The sequence below is a fragment of the Astatotilapia calliptera genome, chromosome 1, assembly GCF_964374335.1.
Source record: "Astatotilapia calliptera chromosome 1, fAstCal68.1, whole genome shotgun sequence".
NCBI classification, from domain to species: Eukaryota; Metazoa; Chordata; class Actinopteri; order Cichliformes; family Cichlidae; genus Astatotilapia; species Astatotilapia calliptera.
The window spans coordinates 20,330,586-20,356,105 of record NC_137422.1 but is presented as its reverse complement, the minus strand read 5'-3'; the positions used below and the strand labels follow the sequence as shown (position 1 = coordinate 20,356,105).

Sequence of the window (25,520 nt, the reverse complement as noted above, 5' to 3'; positions counted from 1 at the left end):
GCTTTGGGCTAAACTGAAATGAACTATAAAAGCAGTGGAGGGAGGTAGAGGGCGACGCAGCTTTCAGTCAAAGAAAATATGCCATCCATTATGACAAAACCATTAACTGTAGTACATCTATCAGTGTAGTGAGTGACTTAGTAACTTGTAATAAGTGAAATATAGTTTTAAGTTTTCTTATTGGTCCCGTTCCAGCCCTCCTCTGCCTTTTAGTATTGTTTCAGAACATTTGTTTGAGTTATTAAGAAACTGGCAGCACCTCCCAAGATCACCTTTAAAAAAAGCACAGTAACAATAGCTGATAAAGTCTTATTGAATCACGACACCAAAAAATAGCAGAGAAAATTGCATTATATCCTGCTTAAAGGTTAACGTAGGAATGTGCAAAGAGATCGTGTTTGCCAAGAATAACAACTGCAGCAAAAAGTACAGTTGGATCATAAATGAACACAATGGGTTGACAACTTAAATGAATCACAGAAAGCATGCATGTGTACTAATGCAATAAAGTTTGTTCTAGTGGCAACCAGTCAGATTGGACCGAGTACAGGCACAACAAATTGGTGGTGCAACAAAATTCTTCATTTGGCGTTCCTTTGTTAATATTTTCCAAGTTTTTTCACACCTCTGTTTCCTGACTTTTTATGTGTGGTTGTAGCTTTGCACATGACTTCTGCTTCACTCCAGTTAAAGTTAACTGGAGAAAATGCTCACAAATGTTTTTTGCTTGATCATGTAGTGCCACGTTTAAGAACATTAAAAGAAAAGCTCCCTCTCTGCTGAACACTGACTTGGTGCAAATAATCACATTTCACAGTGTCCTCTCAAATACGGCCTTTTTACTGTAAACAACAAAGAAGTATGCACCTAAAAGCTTCTTGACCTAATAATGATGATCGACTCACAGATATTATTTTCTGAAAGGACTTCCTTTTAACAGAGATTATCAAAAGTTGTTGCTGTCTTGCACTAAAATGAATAAGGATTTTAAAAGAAGAAGGAAAAAAAACCCCATCAGCACTAATAATCTTAAGTGGTATTATAGAAGGGTAACTGTCAAATTAAATGTCAAAGACTTGAAGACAAGTAGCCTCTTCAGTAATCGGCAAAATAGTTTACTCCCATGCATTTTCCCCCTCTTATCCAATTCAGGACCGCCGGGATGCTGGAGCCTATCCCAGCAGTGATGGCAGGGCCAAAGGCAGGGTACACCTTGGAGAGGTCGCCAATCAGCCACAAGGCTAATAAAGAGAACCGCCATTTAGCCCAACCCCATCCCTGTTTTGGGATGGTGGGAGGAAGTGAGAGCACTCGGAGAGAACCCACTCTTTCATATCAAAATACTACAAGTGTTATAATGACTTCCTACTGTAGTTCAGCGCGTCACAATGAAAATGAGCCATCCAGCTAAGCTCAAGTTGTGAAATAAGCTTGAAATATAAACAATTCTTTTGCATACAACATACAGTTTGTTTGTGATTTTTACTTCAAAAAGAATCCACCTAATTACCTGTGAAGGAAGAAATCAAAGAAGAAGAAAAAAAGCCATTCATTGAGCCATTTGTGCAACCACCTACATAGCTCTCAGCAGGGATGTGTAGTATTACACAAAACACTGGCATTTTCTCTGTGCAGATCTGGAGGTCTTTTTTTTGTTAAACAAAACCTTCACTATTCTCTTACTGCACAAGCAGTAACACAAGAAACACTGTTGTCAGAATGGATTCCCATGCCCCCTTCTCCTCTTTTAAGTCGGACGGACCTTTAACTCAGAATAAAATTTAGGCTATTCACAGTCTAATAGTTTAGCAATAGAGAGATAAAAGTTCTGCCCTGTGTTCATGTTAAATCTACTTCAAACTAAATTAGTCTTTTACATCAATTTCCAGCTCCATATTCCAATAAGGAAAAGCATAATAGGCCCTCATCTCAGACTTTTCTACACCTTTATTCAGTAATGAGATCTCCCATTTGGTCCGTGGATAAGTACCCTTTGAGCTTAAACACCTGCACTGATTTGCATTGTCTGAATATAGATCAAAGGTTTTCCTTATTGTTTGGAACAAACGTAAAAAATACTGGCCCACGCACTCCTACAATGTTGTAACGTTCCTTTATCAGATCATCAACTGGGATTAAATGCAACTGCAAAAACAAACAAACAAACAAACACTGAAAAAAACCCCCCAAAAAACCCAAAACCTACTAATGTAGACAATTCCAGTTTACAAATGATGAGTACTAACAAAAGTGAATGCAAATCTCATGTTCCATAATTTACTTGATCTTTCATAATAATATACCCATAATGATAATGAATCCACATTTTTGCAGAGATTTAGCTTTTTGAAGGCATGTAGATCTAAACTTTTGATCTGCTGTAAAACAGCCTGTTTCAGTTTAAGCGTCTTTTCACTAAATTGCATGCTCAAAAAAATGTTTTGTCTCACTCCAGCTTCTTCTTGTTCCATATTGAAGATCTACTTGGAACCTTGTACCAAGTAGGTACTAATGGAAAAGGGGCTTTATTGGCAGAGTTGGGACCATATCTGAGGAGGCAGATCTTTTACATGGCTGGTGTGTAAAGGTTTTTACTGCTTACAGTTGTGGTTGAGCAACGTAGTTGCCAACCAAACCTAGTACTCCCATTGCTTCTTGTTGTTCTTGTTGCATGTTGAAGCTTTACTTGGAAACTTGTTAAGCTCCAACAATGCAAAATATGATTTTTTTTGCCATTTTTCAAGTGGTCTTCAACTTTGCATCAGGACTGTATGTGCAAAAGCGATCGTGATACAGTTTCAAATCCTGGAACAAACCATGAAATTCTCACTGCTGCTGCCTTTTCATGAAAACTGATTGAACCCAGAATCTTGTCTTCTTTGTCTTGTTTAGAAACATCAGGACCAGCTCAACACTAAATAATGTCGACTTCATTTTTTCCACAGTGTATTATTTGACAATTAATTTCCAGCAAAAACACATACTATTCATTGTGTATATATGTTACACAGCAAGTTCAGATCCCCAAAAAATAAGGAATTTTGTGTCGCTTTTTTCCAAAGTGCTCAGCGTGTAATGGCTTTAAGGCTGGGTGATTTGAACAAAAGATCATATAATGACACTTTCATCTCTCATGTGACTGTATGAGTTGTTGTACATATGACTGCAAGGATCTACTACTCTCTACTATAAGTTCAAGATCCAACTTAGGAAGTGCTGCATCTTATTTTTGCTCCAATTATATTTAGAGATTTTGGTCCAAGGCGACATGACAGCATCCCACAGGTGTTGCACATTTCTCAGCTGTAATCCATGATGTGAATTTCCTGTTTCACCACATCACAACGATTCTCCACTGGACTGAGATCTGGTGACTGTGAACTCAAGGTCATGTTCAAGAAACTAGTACCCTCTGGTCATAAATGAACACCAACTGCACTCATTCAGGTTACCTAATAATGCTGCTATCCTGTATATATTGTACATACTATTGTTTGAGTACTTACGATTGTTTTTTTGTACTTTTTATATTTTACATTTATATTTATTATTGAAACTTGCACCAAGGGAGTGGCACTCCAATTTCGTTGTACTCTGTACAATGACAATAAAGGCTATTCTATTCTATTCTATTCTATTCTAATGAAGTGACTGGTGAGTATAATTAATATCATCCACAGAATTTAACCAATAGTGGATTGCATGCCACACTGTAAGGCCATCTGACTGCCCACCCCTTCACAACAGTGTTTCCAGCCCCACCAATAACCAGATTGTGGCTGTTTCAATGATATAGCAAGAGCTCAGAAGTTTTTAATTTAAAGTTCATCTTCAAAACCTTATAAATAACACACCAAAAAAACAAAACAAAACCCCAGTTATTTCTTGTGAAGTTGGCAAAATTATTACAGTGAAATTTATGCCCAGAAACAACTAATTCCTTCAGTGTTTCAGTGACACAAAAATGTTTTCACAGCAACACAGCCTGAGCTGTGCTGGCACAGGATTACAAAGAGGACAATGCATCAAAGCAAAGGGGTCAAACCATGAGCAGTAAAATGTGTGAAGGTTTTGGTTTCAATCAAAGCATTACAGCAGGTGGTTTCACTGATTGGCACACTTAACGTTAGACGACAGACAGCACAGTGAAATCAGCTGCTGTTGTGTTTGGCTGAAAAAGTTTACTCTCAGTCTTTCACAGCAAATGGTGTAATAGCCTGAATGCACAGTTTTGGATAAATGCAGTAAATATTCACAGAAAAGGAGGCAATGCACAAAAAAGAAAAGGCAACACATTATTCTAAAAGTCATAACACAAATGCTGATCCGCAGATTCCAGCTTTTATAGCTATTCAGTCTACGAAATGGCTCCTCAGCTTTGTGTAAGAGAGCGAGGGGAAGCAAGAAAATGTAAATTGACCCAGGAGTCATCTTAGCTCTAGTTGTGAAACTCTATCTGGGTTGGAGCGGCATTAAAGAGGACAGTGGAAGAAGGGAGGGAGAACAAAAATTAGGGGACAGAAATAAGGAAACATCTGAACTCCCCCCCAAAAAATCTCATTTAGGCCAAAACAATCAGGCCAGTAAAGAAAAAAAAAAAAAAAGAAATCTAGAAAAATCTTCCACACCAACAGGGACACTTATCAGCTCTCTCCTCCAGGCCTGCTGGTACGATAAGACTAAACTCCCAGCAGAGGCGTCAAAAGTGGAAAAAAAACAAAAAAAAAAACCCATTACAGCATGGTTAGAAATTGAATGGAGTAAGAGAGCGACAGTTGCTTTTGTGTAGTGCAAATCTCCTCTGTGAAGTTTGTTCATGTGAAAGTGTCAGATATATGGAGGTCTTTTTTTGTCTGGTGTTTGGGGGCTTTGTTGTATTTTGTTTCCTCAAATGTCATCGTTTTTTGCAAAAAAACCCCAAAAAAAACAAAACAAAAAAACACTCCCTTCATCCGAGCATTTGCTAAATTACATATCCGAACACGACGTATGCAAACTGCCTTAAACCTGATTTATGCTTCAGTGGGAAATCTACATCGCGTAGTTGAACCTCCCAGGAAATGCAACTAAACACTGGGCTGATTCAGCCTGCATTGGCCTCTTCAGTCCTGTTGATTCCTCCTGTACATTTTCAGCTACATTTCACAACATTTCTTAAATTTATCAGTGAGAGAATAACAACCATAGCCTCAGTTAACGAAGGCTAATCATATGATCAATATAAGGATTTACAAATGTCAGCAATTTCCTTCAGGGAGATTGCTCAAACTATCATAACTGATGTGAGAGAATGTATCAAGAAGTGGAAAAAAAATAGAGGGACAAATATGCTTGCCCCTGAAAAAAATTAAATGACCACAATAAAGAGTGAGGACCCAAGAGGGGAAAACGTTCCAACATTTTATTTGTTTCTATTGGCCAGATCCGGATTTAAAACACCAGGACACGAAGCTGTGGTTGTTAATGTGTAATGCACCAGCACAAACATAAATGCCACCAACAGCAGCGGCCACTTGCATAGCTTAGTCGTAGGCTCTACAAACGACTGGTATACATTCTGCTATCTTCATTCAGCTACCAAATCAAGACCAACTTGCTGGATGGATGGAGCTGGATCATCTACTACGAAGCAAGTCCAATATACCCAAGGTATTGTTACCTTATCTGGATTCATTTATCGCGACACTGGCAATCAGGGTAAGTGGTCACACGAAGCTGGTTATCAACTCACTAAGATAACTCAGGATTTCCCCTCCACGCTCACACGAAAGGGGAGGCTTTGCCAGCATCAGACTAATCACAATTATGAATAAGTGCTGGCAGCAGGGTTTACAAAGGAAGATTAAACTATATGATGGGAAAAATATGAAGCAGTTAAACATGAGACACAGCTGCTGCAGGCCAAGCAGTGATATGAGTGTGCATGTGAGGGCTGTAGAGTTATTTAGTATTAAAAGGCATGTATGAATGCATGTAAGCTTTACATACATCCAACCATTTGATTCAGCTGTGTTGGAGCAGGGATGCATCTAAAAGCTGCAGGATTGTGCAGGTTGCCTGATTATTACTTTAACTGATGTTTTAGCCTTTACTGGTCCAGAAGTTTAAAGGTTTTGGTTACTTTTATTTTATAGTCTTTAAAACTTGTACATTTGACATATGTACTTATGTATTTTTGCTGAAAGCATACATGAGGGCGCTACTAGCGACCGTAACCACTGTTGACTTTACTGCTCCTATTGTTTTACAGGACTCAAAAAAAAAAAAGACATTTAATCTCAAGAGTCATTATCTAAATAAATACTACAGGTTTATTTTATGTGTCACCAAGAGCATTAGATCACTGAAGCTAAAAAACGATGACACACACACACACACACACACACACACGCACGCACACACACACGTTCCTAACTTTAATTAACCTTATCAGAATAGATGCATTTAGGGAGAGTGGTGTGTATCTGTCCAATCTAATTCTTGTTAGCACGTCAAAGTCAGAGAGTTCATGCATATCAGAAAGTTTCAAGTGTTTTAGAAATCGTGTACTCATTTTTTAAATTTCTTATTCCTTTTCATGCTGATCTTGTTTGATTTAAACTTACGAGTAGGAGCACCGCTGATTACTTTTCACAATAAGTCACACAAGGTGCCTTTAAATCATCCTGAGTGATTACTATCTACATTAACATGAGACTGAGGAAAAACAGCAAATCTTCAGGTCTGAGAAGCTGGAACAGTCCATTTCTGTGAGTACTGTTGTTTTGTGGCTGAAGTCTCATTAGTAATAATAAGCACAACCACATCCAGGCTGGATTGTGTTGTTCCCATCTTTAATCTATGGTATCGTCATTTTCAAGGCTTGTGTTTGGCAACAAAAGATCGGACACATTTTAAGGACAGTCAGTACTTCAATTGATTGCACCAGTGTGTTTTCTAAGTCCATTAGGGAATGACTGGAATGTGACAAGCTCAAGACCAGACTTGAACTTCCGTTTGTGGTTATAAGCATTTTAAGAGGTTTTTCAAAACAGTCGAGAGTACGATAGTGTGCTCATCTTAAGCTAAACCGTGCTGATTACTGTTTCAATCAGTTCAGCATATAACTAATCAGTGCTGACCTCCAACTACAAAACTCTGAAAGCCAAATTTCATGAACATCTATGACCATCAATCTCATATCTCAACTCGACATCCTCACAAAAAGCAACTGCATCCTCAAGGGCTTTCCCATCCATCACACAGAGGACGTTAGCCTATTAGTGGTGCTGTTTGGCCTCAACTATAGGCATTAGCTGATGCACTTTGACAATTTTTTCACCGCAGTCAAATGCAAACACGTCATCCTGATATTATGTTCATTACATTCCTCCTTCCTTCCACAGGTACACCAGGCTATTTGAGCAATGAAAGTGGAAAATACATATGTAAGGAGTGGACAGCTTCAAATACCTCGGAGTTCACATCACGCAGGACCTGTCATGGTCCTGTCACATCAACACCGTGGTGAAAAAGGCCCGACAGCGTCTCTACCACCTCAGACGCTTGAGAGACTTCCAACTGCCCTCCAAGGTGCTCAGGAACTTTTACTCGTGCACCATAGAGAGCATCCTGGCGGGAAACATCTTAACCTGGTTCAGGAACAGCACCATGCAGGACAGACGAGCTCTACAGAGGGTTGTGCGGTCAGCTGAGCGCACCATCCGCTCCGAGCTCCCTGACCTGCACTCAATCTACAGCAGGCGGTGCTGGACCAAGGCCAGGAAGATGGTGAAGGACCTCAGCCATCCCAACAACAGACTGTTCTCTCTGTTGAGGTCAGGAAAGCGATTCCGCTCCCTGAAGACCAACACAGAGAGACTGAGGAGGAGCTTCTTCCCGCAGGCGATACGGTCTCTCAATCACACCACCACACAGTACTGACCCACACATACAGTTCTGGACTTTCTGGACTTTGGTTTTGCACAACACTGGTCACTATATTCTTCATTTCCGGTTAATACTTGTACAGCTGCTGTTATTGTGTATATATTTATTTATATTTAGATTTCTTCATACATTCTTATATAGTTCTATATTGTGTATTGTGTATTTTGTTGTACAGTTATTTTATTTTCAACTTTAATTTATATATTTATCTTTATCTTATTCTTCCCAGTTAAATTTACCCTTCATTCTAATTTGTGTTGTACAGTTATTTCATTTTTAACCTTAATTTATATTTTATTCCTTCCTAGTTAAATTTACCCTTTTTAATTTTTCATATTTATTTCCTTTCTTATTCATAGCCTTTTCCTTTTTTGTTCTCTTTAGGTCACGAGCAGTTGTCCAAGCATTTCACTACATATCGTACTGTGTATGACTGTGTACGTGACAAATAAAATTTGAATTTGAATTTGAATTAGTTAGCGACAGATTAATTGAAGTTGACCTCGATCAACTTCAAGGTTCTGGGTCATCGTCTAACAGAAAATTGAAAACTGATTGTTTAAAAAAAAAAATTCAAGGGAATTATGCTCATGTGCTCAGGATGTAATGTGCAATTGGGCTTCAGGGGATTAAATCACATTGACTCTCATAAAGCATCTTCATTAAATGGAATATCCAATCTCCATAGCAATTTCAAACCATGTTGCATGTTCAGTGTGCTCCCCTGGTAAACTTAACCTCCTTAATTAGTTTAGAATCTGTGATTAAACCAGAGAGCTGGATATTTGCAACCTGAAAACTAAACATTTAAAAAAAAGGATATAGAAAGGCTGCAAAATCCCATCCCCAAAATAAAAATAGGACACCAACTCCATGCGAGGGACGTTACATACAAAAACCCCAAACAAACAAACAAACAAACAAACAAAAAAAGCCTCCCTGGTTCTCCCATAAATTGTTGTTATTTATGGTAACATAATGATCATTTCACAACCAGCACACAGCAAAAAAAAGACACTTTCTGACAGACTAAGCTGACTAATCCTACTTTCACACATCAGGAATTCACTGTCCTCAAAAGCCATTATTTCAAGCCAAGCTACACCTGAACAGTGTTGCTGGAGCACAAATTATGTTGTGAAAAAAATCATTATCGGGACTTGTCATCGGCATAGCACTTCTACAGCTGCAGCGATGTAGAGTTTAAATGTAGCTTACTGGATGTTACTACTTGATACATTTTTACTTACAAAGGCACAAAGTCCATATATTGTTTCGAGTACTATTTTTAATAACCATAAAATAACCAAAAGAGACAAAGAAAATGTTTCAGACCAAGGTGAAAATTAAACAACTGTTGCACGCCTGATATAGAAACGACTTTTTATTAACTTTTTTTTTTTTTATGCGGGTTCGTAGATCTGTCTCAGGCATGGCTCGTTTCCCCTTGTTTCGTGGAATCCTTGACTTCCCTAAAATGTAATTACATAACACTTAGGCTTACACAAATTAGATTTCACTTTTTATACAGTACATATAGCGTTCAATATTGTGAGCACTGGGGGTAGCATATTTCACATCAGCCATCAGTGAAACATAACCACTGTTTGATTTTTCTGTTTCTGCTTTTGTTTTTTAAACTTTGAAGGTACACTGATGCACTAAGCAGAGCAAATCTTCACAAACTACGTGACTTTTTATTTTTCCTCAAAATAAAACTATACATTTTCAAATCCAAATTGTCAATTTCTCCATTGCTGTGCATATTGATCGAATCTGCATATCTTTTGCTCCATAATACATGATATTGACCATGATGCCTAGCCTAGATAAAAGCCAAGCCCATCTAATGTCGATGCTGATGTTAATAGTTCTTAATGAACTGACATTTTTGCAATAAAACGCATTTCGCTGCAGCACCTGAAGCTGCCACACTCCCTGCCGTGTTCGTAACCTGAGATCAAAAGAGCATCTAAACGTCTAAAACCTGACCTAAAAAGAAACTCTACTATGCAGACAGCTCCAGCGTGAACTGCGGTTCTTGACTCTGCTATGATTGATGCATTCTGCATGAAGCATGAGTCACACAAACTCTCGACTCTCATCCAGAACTACAGATTCCATCTGCATCCAAGCCGCGTGCGTTCAGAGGAGACGACAATGTATCGATGCACGTGAGCAATGCTTTTGTGCTCCCCACGCCTAGGCCCACACCCATGCGATGCAGTGACAATGATGTAGCAACAATGACAGGGTTCCCTTTTCGTCACTATGCCTTTGTCTTTGACTGGGACAAACGAGTTAAACGGGCACAGCACTGCCTCTGAAATGTTTTACACAAACTGATTCTGTGTGAACTGCACGATGCATCTTATTCACAAGCAAAGCCCTAATGAAATCCCTATTCTCGACTTGGACATTGCCTGTACATGTTTTGAAAAACTGCAGTCATTTCCCCATCTCTACACATAAATGAGCTGTTGCTAACAAAAAGGGAAACGTTACAACTCACCAGGTCTTACTGCTGAAATAATTACACAGAGCACTGCTGACGTATCAATACACTACACCACTGGGTGAGTCACGAATACTGGACCTGAATCTAAAATCTGCACATACAGGAACCACAACATTCAGCACTGCTGCCCGTTCTTTGTTTTACAGAGAGCAAGTTGCTGGTTGGTATGACTATCAGCAGGTGTTTTAATATCCTCTTCCTCAAAGTGAGCCTGCTGCTGCAGCAGCATCAAGCCAAGTTGTGGCCCACAGCCCGCTGGTTAGAGGCCCTTTATTTTCTATCACACCCTCTCCCTGCGCAACCTCCCCATCTATCAACACTCTAACCAAGCTCAAGAACATTGAGTTCGTCAGGCAAGCGTCTCCTCACACAGAGGGATGAGAGCACAACTTACTGAGTGGTCTGAAAACAAACAGCTGAGAAATATTAATCCATTATGATCAGGAATACAATTCCCTGCTCTGAACCAAACATTTCTAACACCACTCACTCTTTTTTACAATAATAAATATTAAAAGTGGGAATCACCAGGTACCCTACATTACGATATTAATGCAATTTTTAACATATCTGGAGTACTGCAATAAGATATACTGTAATTTGTTATGTCTTTTCAACAGCAAATTACATCCTCAAAGTTAAACTGTTTCAACCAATGGGATAATTTTATCTCACTGCAGTTACTTTGTGCCACTAAATGAGACTGTCAAACATACCGACACTGCCACCAAAACCTGCCATAAATGTTGACATAAGACAGAGTCCGTCTGCAGTCAGTCTGTGACTCAATGGGGTCATGTGTTGGCAATCTGTCTGCATCTGTTTGCAAACCTCTGACAATCTCTCTGAGAGTGATTGCTGTGATTTCAAGTCAGATGTGATTGCTTGCAGAAAGATTACTTCCTATCAGGTGAAACGAGCCCTACTTTGTTACTTTATTTAATAAGAAATTGATATTTGGTGTCCTTGCATGGATTGTGAAACTATGCTGTATTGATTTTTTCTCCCACCCCTAATAAATATGAAAAACTTGAAAACTGACACTGACATATTCTGCAATCATACACTGTGTGCTTAAAAGGTCACTGTAAAAAAAAAAAAAAAATTCTTTTTGCTGTTTTTATGCAGCTTGACTTTTCTTTTTTTTCCATAGTTATAGCAGTGCATGTTTTCAATGCATAAAAATGACGGCGAAATCTTTTTCATAATTATGTCCTCCAATTAGTGTTTAAATACACCATACTGACCATACTGAGCCAGTCATGGACAGAACAGGAATAGGTTATGCTTCTGCTTAAAGGTTTACCTATTCACAGACACTGTGATACTTTGTGGTGTGAACACCAGTAGACCCTTAGTAACAGGTAACATTTGAACCAACAGAGCAAAAGCAGATTTTGGGTAAACCTATGAAATTACAACAAGCAAGTGAGCTTTTACAGGTTTTTACGGGTTTACACCTTTCTTAAGTCTAACGCTAAGAATGATGGGAAATTGGGAAGCTCTGCAGGTGTAGTAATCTATGTATTTTACATCATAACATCAGACAAAGATGGAACATGTTGTCAAGTGGGTGACACTACTTGATGCCAGTCTGGAACATGTTTCTTTTTTTGGGTGTCCATCCAAAACGGCAACAGACAGTAAATACACACTTTTGAGCGATAAACATAGTATCTAATTTTAATCCAAGTTTAGCCTGCTACTAAACTAACAGCTATGCACTATATTCAGTAATTAGTCCACTTTTCATATATTCACATGACATCTTTTGAACAGAATTAGGTTATGCGACTGGGGTTGCTTGAAAAGTTTACCTGTTAGCTTTTGGTGGGACGTGGGAGAGAGGAGAGGATCTAATGTGTATCCCAAAAAAAAAAAAAAAAAAAAAAAAAAAAGGAGATTCCTGCTTTCACCTGAGGTCTGCATCCTCTAGGTACCTGAAATTCTCTGTAGCACGCACACAGTTTCTGCAGCAACTCCTCATCCATAGGATGTAAATATTCATGTGGCCCCTTCGGTTTCTGAATTAAAAATTTATATCTTTGAAGTAGATAAGAATATAAATGTTGTACATTCACAAAAGTGTGTCTGAAATTGTGACTGTACACACAAAATGTACAGGTATAATTTCTGTGACATTTGTGTGCCAATTATAAATGACGGAATTTCTTCCATAAGACATTATCTAGTGGAATTGCTTTCTAGACTGGACTGACTCACGTTAATGTTGTGTGATATTTCTGGGGTTATGTGTGAAAGGGTTATTTAACTAGTGCACCATTAAAGGGTGATCTATAATTAAAGACAGGCTCTGCGAGCACACAGTTGGGCATAGAGGCATGCAGCAGGTAGCTCGTTATGTCTTCAAAATCAATGGGAATGAGATAGAAAGGAGAAAAAATATATATATTTACTTGACTTGAGACAGACATGGCAGGCTGAAGAGAGTTTGGCATGTAGTGAGGTGTTGGGCACAGTTCTGGAGAGACAGGCTACTAAGAATGTCTACAGAAAATGCTGAGGTTATGCTGGGTTGGCATGACTATGTGACTGCGGCACATAACCAAATCTCTCCGTCTCCTCTGCTCGCTGTCATACATCCATCTGCTCCAGTCTCTCTCTTTTTCTGCCTGGGTCAGTGTTACACTCTGCTCAGATCAAGATTCTCTCCAGCGTTTGTCACATCCCTGGCTCTGCTGTCTCTAATGATCCCGTCTCTCCCCGTTCTGTCACACGACAGCACCACTCTGTCCATCCTAAAGAATCTCACCCTCTCTCTTTCTCATCTCCCCATCTTCATGCTCTCTCCTACCCACACACTCATTCAGTATTCATATTTTAGAGGACATTTATGAGCACCATTTTCGGTGCAGATGCACACGCATCTACATTTTCTCCTCCGGCCCTCCCCTTCACAACCCCTCCTCTTCCTTATCAAGCTAATCCAGATTCTGGTTTTGGTTTCGCGTTGCTCATCTTTTTTTAGACTGAAAGCCATGTGCCGCTCACTCCTACTCTCCCTCTGCCTCTTTCTCCATCTTTTTCTCCCACCGCCGCCCACTCAATCCCTTTCACCTCTTCCCACTCCATTTTCTCTTCTTCCACTTGATGTGATAGTATGTGCGCCGCAGATTGCATGCGTGTGTTTGTGTATACATGATGATGCTTTTATGTGTTTGTGTGTTCGGCTGGCAACATATGTGGTCTGCCAACCTGTCTGTGGCATGCTGCCACATACTATATACGAATGTGTTTTTCATCATATGCGATCATATAGTGACTTCATCAATTCTCCCCATGCAACACTCTACTGCAGCCATAGCACTGTTGCATTTCTTGGGGAACATCAAATAGACGTTCTTCCACGTACTTCCACTGAACAGCTGTCTGATCACGGGTGCGGCTTGCAGATTTTGGAAAGCATACACGTCTGTTCGGAAGGGGACGCCGACAAACAACACCTGTCAGATAATCAATACTAGCTCATTTATGTGTGAATGTTTCCCTTTTATTTATGAGTTATTTGGACCGGCAACGATTCACAGTGAAGAAGATAAAACCTAAAATTCAGGCACATGCAAAGTATTACATATATAGCGGAGATAACAGGGACTTAAAATAGCAGATTTGAAAATGTTAATTGTGCTGGATCATTCGTGCACTTCCAATGCCATGTCAGGCAAATACACAGCGGTCACTGGAACACATTTCCAGCCTGTTGTGAACTACTGCAAGTTTCAGCTCATTTCAAAGAAAAGTATTCACTATTAAAATCCTGCCTTGTAGCATGATGTAGCCTAACAGGAAAATAAGTACCCTTTAATGCTGAAATGGACTCTTGACACACATGAGAAAATGAAACTCAATTTCAAGGGCCTATGGCATTATCATTTTGAGCTGAATATTTATAGCTCAACTAAAACTGTTCTGTTGCCCTCATTTAATTTCTCAGTTTAGGTGATTTGAGGAACTCGGCAGAAGTGTCTTGTTTAAACGTAAAATTTCACGCGCCGTAAATCCAAAAAACTTCCACTCAGTCTTCCTTTTATACAAGGTGTTTATCACAGCTCAGCCACAGCTACTGGCTTCTGACTCATGCACATGAACAAGTTATTTATGAAAAGCCAAACTTACAAGAATTTCAAAAAATGAAAATTAATCAAGACAGTCTAAAAAAACCTCAAAGATGCTTGTATATTTCATCATCAACTTCCAACTTCCAAGGACATTAACTCTATGACTTTACTGTCTACTTATCAATAACAGTGCCTTGATCTTTGTAACTCTGTTTAAAAGCATTACAATTAAATACCAGTAAAAAGACATACAGTTAACTGGTGAATTGCCTTTAGGTGTGAATGTGCGTGTGAATGGTTTCTTTGTGTTACACGTTAATTATACTTCTGCATCCCATTGATGCCATAACTTACGTCATAACCGGATCCCAGTTTTAACCTTGAGTCTTTTAACTTCTACGTAACCTGACATGCATGTCCCAATAAATGTAATTACACGTTGGGTTGATGCGTAGCACAATGACTTGAATGGCGTGGATGGTTACAATATTGAGTTTCCAGTCACATTGTCAGTTAGGACGCAGCTTTCCCACAGAAGTTTAACTCAAGCTTTAGCCCTGCGACAGACTGGTAACTTGTCCAGGGTGAAGATGAATGGATGGATGGATTTGGCAGCTAGACTTGTCGGTAAACAGGTATTTTGCAGTGTGCCTACTATAATCCCTAATGGTAACAAACTGTACAGCACTGCTCTGTACAGAACATAAACGTTGCAGTGTGTTACTGTCAGCTGCTTTGGTTACCGTTACACTGTTTGCATTCCTACTGTAAACTCCAAAAATAAAATGTATTACTGTAAATGTCAACTGCACGTTCTCATCCTCCTCCTCTCCCTTAAGCTGTAACATTTGTCCGGTCTTCCTCCCCTCACCCCCTACCAGTCACGGGAGATGGCTGTCCCTTCTTGAGCCTGGTTTTGCTAGAGGGTTCTTCCTGTTAAAAGGGACTTTTACCTTCCCAATGTTCACCAAGTGTTGGCTCAAAGGGGTAATTTGATTGTTGTACAGAAGTCCAAATCAGAAAGCATAAACGAGTAACAATATATCTACACCCTTGCAAAAAGATGCATTGATGCGGTCGATAATTAATGCTTTTTGTCATCTGCACTTCCATAAATACTGCCAAATGTTCTCCGTTGCTTTATCTAAAAGCCTTTTGACTCTAACTCGCTGTGAAAAACCAAACACCAGCATTAGACCTGTTACATCAGATTAAATTAATAAGTCTAGAGTGAAGACGAGAAGGCAGGCAGTTTTCTAGCACAAGAAGAGGTGACGTAACAGAAACTCTCGCAAAAACTGATGGGGAAAACAAAGAGACAACATATCCACCAGGACTCTGCTGGAGGCACTTGGTTTTCATTAGGAGAGAAGCCTCACAGGGACACCAGTGAATCAAGTGTTTACACTGGTGTTGATGCAGCCTGACATAGCCAGGAATGGCCTGACTGGCTTATTTTGCAAAAACACTTAGCTGTAGTTGATCTCAGGAAAACTAGCAATGAGCTTAAAAATGAATGAGAAGAAAAATAAAAAAATCTTCACCCTTACAAGATCTTCACGCAAAACCTAAATTAACTGGGTTTTCCCCTCCTTTCCTGTTTGTGTGAAGCTTTTCCACACCCTTTACAATCATGTATGTGTGCATGGAGGGTTAAGGTGGGGACGTGGACTACAATATTGATTAAATACATAAAGGATATGCAAGTTATAGGTGTAATGTAGGACCCTAGAGAACCCTGTCAGGGATATTCTGAATCAGAATGGGCCTTCAGAGGTTGACTGAATAGCACAGTAAAGGCAACATGTCTGTTAGCTTATTAGAGGGAAATTTGGGTATTTTGTTTTTATTTCGGACACATTATACAATTAAGCTGCAGCAGATGAAATCCTAATTCACGAATGCGGTTTAAAAAAAAAATTATTTTATTGTATTACTGGAAAGCGCTGGGTGAAACTTCCTTTGGGGATGGCTAAAAGCTTTTTTGGAGGAGGGTGCCAAAAATTCCTCTATGCAGTTTCCTGTGCAGAAATCATAAACGAAATGAGATATGTATGCATGGGTATAGTCCAGTACTTATCTGTGTGTCATAAACATGCCTCGCTGCAGCTCATAAACAACATATTAGGCACCTTAATATAAAACCAAAGACCACAACAGATCTTGACAACAGTGAGTGCCACTGTATGAGTAATAACCAACATTTCCTGCTCTCATCTCTTGTTTTGTTCAAATACTGTGTCATTCTCTTAAACCAGCATATTGCTATTTTTCAGGCATTTGTTATCCACTTTGGGACAGCCTGACATTCTCCTTACACCCTGCGGTCATCTTTCATCCATCGTGGCTTCATAAAGGCAGAGCACTTTGAGTGGGCATGAAAATATAGATAGAAAAGAGAAAAGCATGGATCCACAACTGGAAGTCGTGAGAAAAGAAGGGCCCAAATTAGCTGTGAAATATTCAGTGTGAATGATAAAGAGGTGTGACAGTCCCCATTACTGTCACTGTGCCAGGTCCCTTTTTTTGCAGGGAAGCGTGCAAGCATAAAGTCTGGATAATGTACTGGTCAGGCTTTAAAGCCTTGTTGGAAAGGCTCCTCTGTAGTAATGTTAAAGAACAGGGGATTGATGAGTTACCTACTAAATGAAGAGACAAACACCACAGAGTAAAGAGGTCTTCTGCACTACTTATTCTTGTAAATTGTGAGAAAAAAAACTGCCATTATTTTCCTGTGTGATTTCTAACAAATAAAGGTGAAACACACAAGAATAAAAAGCACTCACACCGCTGTTAGCTGATGTTTGTATTTTGCTCCAGCACCTTAACGTGTGATTCCAACAAGTCGATCACCATCAGTGGCAGTAGTACCCAGTCTCATGCAATCAGGACAGCTGCTTGAGGTGACATCCTGCCGCCCCAGCAAATGAGGATACGGCCTAAGAAATGTGCCTCAAACAGCGCTAAGACGTGGATTTAAAAGCCGGGTCACGCTGGCCGTGTCGTGGCGGGCTTTGCTGCCCTGCGTGTGCATATAACTAAAGGCGGCTTTACAGTCAAGTCTCATCCGTTTGCTGCTACTGCTCACCTGTGTTTTGACGATGCCTTGCCAAGACCCACTGCATCGGTTCCGCTCTCTTTTCCATATCCTTGCGACTGTCGACCCGCCTCAGGCTCGTCGTCCCCGACACCGGTTGAAGGTTGGGGGCTGGATGAACACTCAAACGCCTCACCGATGGAATTAAAATAACCGTGCAGACGTCATTACAACAGAAGGATGAATGGACCCAGAGACATCAAAGACCGGGAGCTTCCTCGGTTACCTCCCGGCTGTCAGGCAATCCTGAGACGCACAGTCGAAGCTGTAATTAATCACACGGCCGTTTTGAAAGCGCTGGAAACTGGCGGCTCGGCTCTCCGCTTAATTGCAACACGTCGTCGGCTGTGGTGGTCGTTTTCACGTCCGAGCTCTGCATGACTATTTCGATCCATGAAAGAGAATTACAGTCCCCTGGGATTAGCGAACATATCGAGCCCTTCGGGTTTCACGTTGTTGTTTGTAGCTTGTGTGTGTATGTGCCAACAGCCGGACAACTCCCGAATCCCGACACGGACGGCAGCAGTTCCCGAGAATCTAGCCCATCCCCTAGGATATTTTCCCACCGAAAAACGCGTACGAATTGGCTATTCCCCTTCCGTGTTTGGCTGCGCAAACCCAGGGCAGCTTTATGTTTACGCACACCTGACTCGTCCCCCCCTTTTTTTTTTTAGTAAATGGCAGACCACAGACTCCGTGGAGGTGCTGTGGAGAAAGGGCGCCACCGGTGGTTTGTGAATTATCAGCAAACGTTTTCAAAGAGAGCGGTGCTTTTTTTTTTTTTTCTTTTCTTTCAGAGGTTGCCGCTCCCCTTTGTGATGTCATCTAGAAAGACCCAGGGGGAGATCCGACAGTGATTTCTTTTTTCTTTTCTGTTTTGTTTTGTTCGCTCAGTTCATAGTTTGAGCAAGCTTTTCAGCTCTGCGCGCGATTCACAGCAAGAAACAACAGAAACGTCAACTTATTGAAGTGGGAACGGTTGTTCTGCGCATGCACGCTTTCTCACACTCGGTGACGACACTGGGATACATGGATAAACGCCGTTAATAATTTATTTTGCATGACATCATGACCCAATTCCCCCACCCATTTTCCCCCTCATATGACGTGCTCCTTGCAGATAATAAATCAAATCCATATTGTGTAAGAAGATCTGGATATGTAATAAAAAATGTCCTTTTGGGTTGTGCGCGTGTGTGTCGTCAGCTGGTACGGACCGGTAGCCTCTTAATTTGCAAGTTACTATCTTGAGATATCACTTTGGTCTTTGGATCGACATATAAATGGCGTCGGGGCTGCTGCACATCTTGCCGTGGTCTTGAAAAGAAGAAATAAATGCGAAAATCCTCGTGAGAACAAAGAGCCATTGCAGCCACAGGACTTCACTTTTACATGGAAAAGTGAACCAAGAGCTGAGCACTGGGACGTTTTTTTTTTTTTAAACAAACATCTAAAAAAAAAGAAGCTTTTAGAAAAAAAAATTTTCTTTTTGTTTCAACTTCAAAATCTGTATCTGCGCACACACACACATGCAAACGTTTGTCCAGTGTTATGTAACTATGATGTAACCAAAAGAAATCAGATATTTAGAATATAAAATATATTTAGAATAAAGAATATGTTATACATTTTAATAAATGTATATTTATATAATTTATTTTATTATTGTAATTATTTGTTAATGTATTTATTGTTCATGTACCCAGTGACGCTAAAGCCTTGATTTTCCGCTTTAATTTGGAGGATGTTGCCTTTACGTTATGAATAGCGTCTCTAGCCTACGTCACTCTACTCTTACGTCTTATAGGTTGGGTAAAAGGTTAATAATTGATGGCCATACTGCAACGACATACCAATACACCCCCGAAATCCTGTAAGATTAAAGTCAGCTCCTTTTATCCACAGAAACTGTTTTATTTGCAGTTAGCTGTCTGATTATCGACAGATAATTAAAAAAAAATGCTTCTAAACGAAAAAACAAGTTATTTTAATGTATTAGCCTGTATTTGACTAGTTTAATGATCACAGTAATATAAACTCGATAAATAATTAAGGAAATCCCATTTATTTAGCCGATAATAAGACAGCGGGTCTGTGCTTGCGCAATAATCTCAAAAAGACGTGATCCAGGAGTCGACTCCCCCTAATTTGAGCACCTGATGGTACGTCCCAGTTTCTCGTCCTCTCCCTCTCATTTTCCTGCCGTCTGCTTTCTGCGTCCTCCATCTCTCCGCTGTCTCCCACCTTCCTACGTTAAGGACATTCAACTTTTGCCGTGTTTTCTGTACCACCCGTTATCCCTGTAATATATATATATAGTGCTGCTGGATAGGTAGGTGAAAACTATATTTCCTCTATTAGATATTTCCTGTATAACAGGGGACTTTTTTGTTAAGCTGCGTCCAACATGCATTTTGTAATATTGAAGCTGAATAATGCGTTCTTTTAGTCTTGTCTTGTATTTATTCCTCTTCGTTTGTTCTAATTAGCATTTTCCCTGATTTCCTCTGTTGCAGTGACTGTACTCCTTATTTCTTTCCTCCATCTTGTCCTACATTTATAGCACAAATGACTCATGCGGGCTTTACAGAATAGAGAACAAGGAGGGGAAAAAAGATAAAATCTTCATGTTGCATTTCCACTATAGGCTCTTCTCACGGTCAAAGGAGTAAAGATTAAAGCCTTACATCAGCTCTGCAGATGCAATGCTTTCCTCCCCCCTTGCCTCCATTATAAAGCTAGAAGATTGTCCCATGAAAAACCTTAACATAGGACGCTTCTGTGGCTTCTTTTTCCTTCAGTGGGAGATCGTGTCACAGGAGATGTCACCAAAATAAACAATTTCGAGCCCCTATAAGCACCAGAGCATTCCTATCAATGTCATATTTCCAAGGTCACATTTAAGGCCCTATCGCCTCACGACTGCTTCACTGCTGTAAGGTGAATCCATGATTATCAGGTGGTCTTTCATATGCCAGTGGCTTTACACTCAACAGAGCATATGACATGATGTCTGAGCCCAGTTTAGAGGGATAATCTGGCAATGTCTGTTTGCTGTCTTTTTTTTTTTTCCTCAGTGAAGCAGCACAGAGCTGACCTTATAAAGTATCCTGTGACCAGACCACACCTCTGTCTCAGAGCTGATGGAAGCCAAAGGCAAGCCTGGGACTTCAGCTCCAAAGGCAGCACCTAAAGTGGAGAAAAAGGAGCCGGCTGCCCCACGCAAGTCTGACCCTGCCCCTGCAGCTCCTGAGCCGGAGCATCGCCCTCCTGCGCAGGATGGAGCAGCGGAAACAGAGACAGCAGCAGCAGGTGACGAAGCTGCAGCCTCCGGCACAGACTCTCTGGAACACCTGAAGCCCTTTCTTATTGGTGGGGCCGTTATTGCTGCGGGAGCCATTTTGCTCGGAGTATTGCTACTGGCGAGGAGAAATTAAAACCAAATCATTATCTGAAGTTGGGGTATTTATTGGTTGATGACTTAGATGGTCGCTGCTGATTGGTTCACAGACTATCATGATAAAGATTGGGGACTTTTTCTTTTTGTTTTTTTTAGCCCTGCTTTCACTTGTAGTGAATCAACTCATTTGATTTCCGATCAAGGCTGTATATGGAGCATAATTACACATATTATATGCATGAATTTGCTACAATACTGCATCTGAAGTGTAATTATATAATTATAAAAAACACACTCAAAAAAACCTTACGCCGAGCTAAAAACCTGAACTCTTAAAGGTAGCTTATTCAGCTGCTTTGTCTGGTTTAATCTAATTTGAACAAATATTGACAAAAATGTTTAAATATTTGTACATTCTTGCACCAGAAATGAGCTTGGTTCACTTTGCTAAAAGAAACACGTGAAGCCTCAAATCATAATATTGAACCTTTGAAATATGAATAGCAGCTATCAGAGTTCTAGGTTTTTACTTTACTTTAAAATGAGACTGTTGGAAGAGAAGAGCAGAGAATAGCTGGGATTGTGCACTGTGATGTATTGAAACTACTCTGGCTAAATCATTGATAGCCTAATGGAAGGTACTGAGTTCCTCTATTAGTATAGAGCGTATGAGACATCGAACTGGCGAACACAAGCAAGTACAACACAATAAAAATTCAGAGAGAACACATAAGTATGCAGGGGTCGAGGAATGGCACATGAAGGGTCGTTGGATGTAAAATATGTATACTGTGGACCAGAGTATAATAGTGCAGTTATTTATTATTGTAGAATAAGCAGATTTATTTTACTGTCAAATTATATCACAAATCAATAACCTTTCGTGTCTTACACAGCAGCCGCAGTCATGCTGTTTCAATCTGTTTACATCTTACAGTAGATGTTTAGCTGTAGCAGGCTGAACAGCCATTAGTGTTGTGTATCAGGTTAAAAGCCTGCTGCCAAAACATGATAGTTATTTCTGTCCTCCCTCTGCCCCTCTTATGTTTTCTAAACCTTGTCAACCTCATTTAGGAATTAGTAATGAGAGCATCCCGAATACTCTTATACAATGAAAGTGTGGTGTGCATGAACTATTGTTCTATAGTTGGATAGAACTGTAGTTTAATCAAAAGGGAAAAAAGCAGTCTCGGTTTTTGTTCCTGCACTCATTAACTTGTACAGCTGTACACATTATTTCCAACTCACATTGCAAAGCTCATGGGGGGGATTGTCCCCCGTTCCATAAGTAGATGCATAAGACAGTTCTAACACATATTTAACTTTAAGGATATGTATACATTTTACACATTACTGGCCATTAACATTGTGCTAACACTCAGCACTCATCACTACACTTAGCACCCCAAGCATGTCCAAAACATAGATGGCCTATGCCAACACTGAAACAAACTTCACCTTACATTGTACAATACAGTGTACCAAAAAAAAAAGAAGAAGAAGAAGAAAATTCCTATTTTCATAATCTCAACAGCGTATAAATGCAATAATTCAGATAGGACTCCTCATTTAGCACACGTGCGGTAGCAAGTTAAATTATATAAACATTGTCATAATGTGTGATGTTAGTGATGGAAATGATGGCGATGTTACATACGATGATAATGAGGGTGATGGTATGCTGTGGTATAGTATGGTGGCTGTAATGATAGTATTGATGGTTATGATATATTTTTTTTATATATTTATAACATATTTACCTTATGCACCCTCCCCTTAGCTCCCAAACTTCTTAATGTGTAAAAAGAAAGTGAAACCCAACTTTATTAAAGGTAGTGAACCAACCCAAGTGAGTATGTCTTTAATCACAACTTCAGCTTTAAATGGGTTATAAATGATACCCAGTTTCATCTGAACTTTATATTTACATGTCTATTAAAAATCAACAACAACATTGTTTATTTTTGATGGCATAGTTGAACCTTTTCTACTTATGTATATGTATGTGTGTGTGTATATATATATATATATATATATATCTATATATATATCTATATATATATCTATATATATATATATATATCTATATATATATATATATATCTATATATATATCTATATATATATATATCTATATATATATATATATATATATATATATATATATATATATATATATATATATATATATATATATATATATATATATATATATATATAATATATATATACACACACACACACACTAACTTCTGGTTGACTTAATTTTACTTTCTGTATTCTGTGATTTGTGATATTTACTACTATAATTTATTATTTTTGTATTTTGTTATTATTTGAATTTTATTCAGTTATTTGTCACAACAAAGTTTATAGTTCACCATGAATGTATCAGACTGCATCAGGTGTCCAGGAACGTCTTTAATCACTCTTTTATTACCCCTTTTGAGGCACATTTCATGTAAAGTATTAGGGTGTATTGTTGGTGTCAGGGTGTATTGTTATGTAATTCATTTTTACTCCATAATCAATATCTGCTGGCCCACGGAAACCATTATTGTGGTCAGGTCTACTTTGCTCAACACGTCCTCCCAGAAGGATGTTTCGTTAATGTGACATAGGATGTAGTTATACCGCTGAGAAGTATTGTGTCTGTTTTTAAGGCATCTGCAGTTTGCTCTATAGTTAGTGTGACAGCTTGCTTTCTGCTGAGTCAACTTTATGGTCATTTTTAGAGCTGTACTTATGTGATGCCAATGCTATATGTGAGATTTTCATAGCTTGGCTGCTGCTTTTCTATCATTTTGCCAATGAACAATTTACATGTATTATTAATAATATGGAAGCTATAAGGGTACATAGAAACTGAATTCTCTCCTAATATCTCCATAGGTCTCTTATTAATGTGTGTGTACAAGATAATTTACTAGAAAAGTGATATGTATGTCTAATTTTATTCGTACAAAGATGCGTTATAATGAAAAGAAACACCTACTCAAGCTTTTCGTTTTACCTCTAAATGTCATAAAATTAAATTCACTCCGCTATTGCAGATGAACAAAGGATAACCATCAGCAGGGAGGCAACACATTTCCACACATGAAGTAAATTCTCTTATTTGCACAAGATATTTTCCACATCACTTGTTCATAGATCTAAATATTAAGTCCATACAGTTTAGGCTTTTTTTTTTATTTATAACTTAGCGATAATTCTAAATGTAGTTAACCTTTACCCATGCTACATCTCTCCGAGAAGTTTTGTGAAATTTTTCTAGATTATTTTTTTCCCCCGGATCTTGATGAAAAACAGTGAGGCCGAAGTAGTCCTTTATTTTGAAAGATTCTAACAGGAAGTCTTCTTGTTGTTGCGGTTGGAGAAAGCAAAGCTAGCAGTTACAACTTCTCCGGTGTTTGTTTCTCTCAGAAGACCATAACTTGTGTACTTTAGCGAACGATAGTGGCAACGGTGAGTAAATAAAACGTGACCTTTTGCTTTTTGTGGTAAACAACCAACACTGCGATTCGCAACATGTTAAAGCAGCTAAAGTTTTATGCTAAGCGCGTGGTTACGCATGCTGAAATGGCTAGCTAGGTGTTTTGTTCAATTAATTTGATAACTGCTCCTGAAAAAACACGCACAGATACAAAAAATATCAATAAACAACGCACAGGTAAACACCGTTTGGGTTTATCACCTTGCATAATTTATAGTTGTCTTAGCTACACAACAAAGATACAGTATTAGCATAATAGTGACGCTAGCTAGCTCGGAATTAGCCGGGCACCTACTAATACTTTCAAGTTAAACTTATCGTCGTTTTTCGTAGATCTACGAAAACAAAATTGGGTCGTTAACATCACATACGTGTTTGATACGTAATTTTATTGGGTAAGTTGAGCACCAGGTCTCTATTCACAGGTGTCTAAACATGATCATCCCTGTACGGTGCTTCACGTGTGGCAAGATTGTTGGTAACAAATGGGAAGCATACCTTGGTCTTCTTCAAGCCGAGTACACAGAGGGGTAAGACTAATACATTCTGTTTTGTTCCACTGACATTGCCTCTTAAATTGTAAGTAACTGTTGTATTATGGCAACACAACTTAGTAGCAGTGCAATCGCTGCACATTGAACTTTTTTCGTTTGTAGAAGTTGAGTGGTTTGAAGTCAGCTTGAAAATTAGTTGATGGATTAAGTGAATCATAATTGCATGAGGCCATTTAGACCATTTTCCTCAGTGTGTTCAGTAATGTCCATGTACTTATTCATTCAGGATATCATGCATTAGCTCTGACATTACTTGTTCTTCTTCCTTCTCAAGTGACGCCCTGGATGCCCTGGGACTGAAGAGGTACTGCTGCAGGAGGATGCTTCTTTCTCACGTGGATCTTATTGAGAAATTGCTGAATTATGCGCCATTGGAGAAATGAAAACTAGAAGAACTGTTTGGACTTTGTGCAGGCTGAAGTTTTGAGCGTTTGTGTTATTAATGTG

General features: G+C 39.2%; 1 protein-coding gene and 1 long non-coding RNA gene across 4 annotated transcripts in view; one reads left to right on the top strand and one right to left on the bottom strand.

Annotated features, from left to right (window-relative positions):
* dagla (diacylglycerol lipase, alpha) overlaps nt 1-18,756 on the bottom strand; it is a 42,723-nt gene extending 23,967 nt beyond the window's left edge. The window contains exon 1 of one of the 3 annotated variants that reach the window (XM_026167057.2): nt 17,615-18,756. The gene's annotated coding sequence lies outside the window, so the exon portion shown is untranslated. Of the gene's footprint in view, nt 1-17,312; nt 17,349-17,614 lie in introns of those variants that run through there. The other 2 variants (XM_026167066.2, XM_080297923.1) reach the window with 2 other exon arrangements.
* Nucleotides 18,757-19,254: 498 nt separating this feature from the next.
* Nucleotides 19,255-22,867, top strand: LOC113022057 (uncharacterized). The gene is made up of 2 exons (XR_003272397.2): nt 19,255-19,955; nt 20,701-22,867. It is a non-coding gene; the product is annotated as an uncharacterized LOC113022057 (long non-coding RNA).
* Nucleotides 22,868-25,520: the final 2,653 nt, after the last annotated feature.